Source organism: Penaeus japonicus, unplaced genomic scaffold (genome assembly GCF_977035675.1).
Source record: "Penaeus japonicus unplaced genomic scaffold, GWHDUDI00000001_assembly GWHDUDI00000008, whole genome shotgun sequence".
Classification (NCBI taxonomy): domain Eukaryota; kingdom Metazoa; phylum Arthropoda; class Malacostraca; order Decapoda; family Penaeidae; genus Penaeus; species Penaeus japonicus.
The window spans coordinates 33,068,714-33,071,213 of NW_028234410.1; the positions used below are offsets into that span (position 1 = coordinate 33,068,714).

The 2,500-nt window shown below is 48.1% G+C and overlaps 1 protein-coding gene across 2 annotated transcripts in view; it reads left to right on the top strand.

Annotated features, from left to right (window-relative positions):
* Positions 1–2,500, top strand: part of LOC122251535 (adenylyl cyclase 78C) — a 175,442-nt gene that overhangs the window by 7,589 nt on the left and 165,353 nt on the right. The gene's annotated exons all lie outside the window — the stretch shown is intronic.

A 2,500-nucleotide genomic window follows, 5' to 3' on the forward strand; every position in this document is an offset into this window, starting at 1 on the left:
AAAAAAGAGAAGGAGAGAGAGAGGAGGTAGGGAGGGGGTGGTGAGGGGAGGGGAAAGGGAGGAGGGAGATGATGTGGCCGGGAGGGGAGGGCTGGAGGGAAGAGGGGGGAGGGAGGTGACGTGGCCGGAAGGGGAGGGGTGGGGGTCTGAAGGGAAGAGGGGGTGGGGAGGGAGATGAGGTGGTCGGAGGGGGAGGAGAGGGTTGGAGGGGAGAGGAAGGAGGGAGAAGAGGATGGCGGAAGGATGAAGCCGGCAGTCACCGCGACAGGACGTCAGCACAGATTACGGAGCGACGATGGCTCATTAAGGCAGCGATGAAGATCTCTCTGACGGCGCGGCTGCAGCGTGATAAACGGGCTCGTTCTCGGGCTCGATAATGTTGCTCTTGGAGGCATCAGGTCCTCCAGTTCCGGGTCGGCTTGCCTCGGGTCCTTTAGTTCCGGGTCGGCTTGCCTCGGGTCCTTTAGTTCCGGGTCGGCTTGCCTCGGGTCCTTTAGTTCCGGGTCGGCTTGCCTCGGGTCCTTTAGTTTCGGGTCGGCTTGCCTCGGGTCCTTTAGTTTTGGGTCGTCTTGTTTCAAGGACATTTGGTTTCGGGTCTCTAATTCCTGGACCAAATATTTCAGGTTCCTTTGTCTGGGGTCCTATTGTTCCAGGTCCTCTTACTTCAGGTCCTTTAGTCCCGGGTCCTCATATTTCAGGTCCTCTTATAAATAAGTCTTTAGTCTATGGGTTTTCTTAGCGTTTAATCAAGGATTTTATGCATGTGTTTATGTGTAACATAATTATAAAAATAGGTAGATAGGTTGACAGACAGTGAAGGAGAGGAGAGGAGAAGGAGGAGGGAAAGAGAAAGGGTGAGGGGAAGACAGAAAGGGAGAGGGGGAGAGAGGACTGGGAAAGGTGAGAAAGGGGAACGAAGGGGGAGAGGGAAATGGAAAGGGGAAAGAGAAAGAGAAAAAGAGAGAGTGAGTGAGTGAGTGAGATAGATAGATAGATGGATAGATAGATAGAGAGAGAGAGAGAGAGAGAGAGAGAGAGAGACCGAAAGATCGAGAGAGAGAGAGAGAGAGAGAGAGAGAGAGAGAGAGAGAGAGAGAGAGAGAGAGAGAGAGAGAGAGAGAGAGAGAGAGAGAGAGAGAGAGAGAGAGAGAGGGGGTGCGACGGTGGATTGCGACACACGTCCATCACGAGCGAGTCACCTCCGCAGAGTCAGGTAAACGGACAGACATGTGTCAGCCACACAGAGTAATAACTCTTCCAGACACTTTAGCCATGGTACGTGACCTTGCCCGCGCATAGCGAGGTCAATCAGTCAAACAACTGCAATTTTGTTGACAGGGAGATGTTGCAAAGGAATAGAATAACCGTCTGCAATATGAAAAGTCCATCTAGAAAAAAAAAAAAAAAAAATGGGTCCTTCATTTCCAGCAGTGAAAAAGGCCTTTTAAGTTTACACTTCGTACGAGACCAAAAATTCATTTGAATAGATTCCAATATCACTCCACTGCTTTATATGTTACCCTGAGTATTAGGAAGGAAAATGTAAATACACCTGTATCCACATCGACACTGTGTACAACCATATCCACACCTTCTATCGACATCCACATCCGTACATTCCACACTCATCCACACCTACCACACCCACACCACAACTTCCACACCCACATCCACACCTTCCACACCCACATCCACACCTTCCACACCCACATCCACACCTTCCACACGATCATTCACACCCTCCACACCCACATCCACAACTTCCACACCCACATCCACACCTTCCACACCCACATCCACACCTTCCACCAGCATCCACACCTTCCACACGATCATCCACACCTACCACACCCACATCCACAACTTCCACACCCACACCCACATCCACAACTTCCACACCCACACCCACACCTTCCACCATCATCAACACTTCCCACAAATACATTCTCATCTTTACCCGCATCCTCACTGACTCGCGCCTCCCTCAGGTGCCACAGAATCTCGCGCATTGGCTTATGATTTCGAAATGAGGAGTCACGTGGGATGTTGGATACACACGCCCCACTTGATGGCTCTTGACTGCACTCGGGATTCCTGGCCCAGATCTGAAGTCACACCAATAATCCTTTGGGGTCCTTCGCTTGTAGGATGTCCTCGGAGTCCTTCGTTTGCAAGATCTAGGTCGAGAAGGATTAGAATGTTTTTTTTTATTTTATTTTATTTTTATCTTCGTTGTTTATTTATTCTAAAAAGATATGTATAATAGATACATATCTTTTTAGAATAAATAGATAACGAAGATGAAATAAATTCATGCTAAGAGAGTGACTATTATGCCAATTAGCTCGTTGGATTTCTGAATTTTAGGGGTAGGTTAAAAAAAAACTAAATACATGAGATGAAAGAAGATTCAAACTAACAGCGGAAGTCTGCGTTATCTGGGTGCTTTTCTGGTTGTTTTTGGTACAGTTTTTTTATCATCAATAACATCATATTGATA